Consider the following 1,225-nt stretch of genomic DNA (forward strand, 5'->3'; position numbering starts at 1 on the left):
AGTGGACCTAATAGACATCTACAGACCTCTTCACCCCAAATCAACAGAATATACATTTTTTTCAGCACCACACCACACCTATTCCAAAATTGACCAGATAGTTGGAAGTAAAGCTCTCCTCAGCAAATGTAAAAGAATAGAAATTATAACAAACTGTCTCTCAGACCACAGTGCAATCAAACTAGAACTCAGGATTCAGAAACTCACTCAAAACTGCTCAACTACATGGAAACTGAACAACCTGCTCCTGAATGACTATTGGGTACATAACGAAATGAAGGCAGAAATAAAGATGTTCTTTGAAACCAATGAGAACAAAGACACAACATACCAAAATCTCTGGGACACATTCAAAGCAGTGTACAGAGGGAAATTTATAGCACTAAATGCCCACAAGAGACAGCAGGAAAGATCCAAAATTGACACCCTAACATCACAATTAAAAGAACTAGAAAAGCAAGAGCAAACACATTCAAAAGCTAGCAGAAGGCAAGAAATAACTAAGATCAGAGCAGAACTGAAGGAAATAGAGACACAAAAAACCCTTCAAAAAATCAACAAATCCAGGAGCTGGTTTTTTGAAAAGATCAACAAAATTCAAAGACCGCTAGACAGACTAATAAAGAAGAAAAGAGAGAAGAATCAAATAGAAACAATAAAAAATGATAAAGGGGATATCACCACCGATCCCACAGAAATACAAACTACCATCAAAGAATAATACAAACACCTCTATGCAAATAAACTAGAAAATCTAGAAGAAATGGATAAATTCCTAGACAAATACACCCTCCCAAGACTAAACCAGGAAGAAGTTGAATCTCTGAATAGACCAATAACAGGCTCTGAAATTGTGGCAATAATCAATAGCTTACCCACCAAAAAGAGTCCAGGACCTGATGGATTCACAGCCGAATTCTACCAGAGGTACAAGGAGGGACTGGTACCATTCCTTCTGAAACTATTCCAATCGATAGAAAAAGAGGGAATCCTCCCTAACTCATTTTATGAGGCCAGCATCATCCTGATACCAAAGCCTGGCAGACACAAAACCAAAAAAGAGAATTTTAGACCAATATCCTTGATTAACATTGACGCAAAAATCCTCAATAAAATACTGGCAAACCAAATCCAGCAACACATCAAAAAGCTTATCCACCATGATCAAGTGGGTTTCATCCCTGGGATGCAAGGCTGGTTCAACATATGCAAATCAATAAATGTA

This window comes from Hylobates moloch, unplaced genomic scaffold (assembly GCF_009828535.3).
Source record: "Hylobates moloch isolate HMO894 unplaced genomic scaffold, HMol_V3 SCAFFOLD_2, whole genome shotgun sequence".
Lineage (NCBI taxonomy): Eukaryota > Metazoa > Chordata > Mammalia > Primates > Hylobatidae > Hylobates > Hylobates moloch.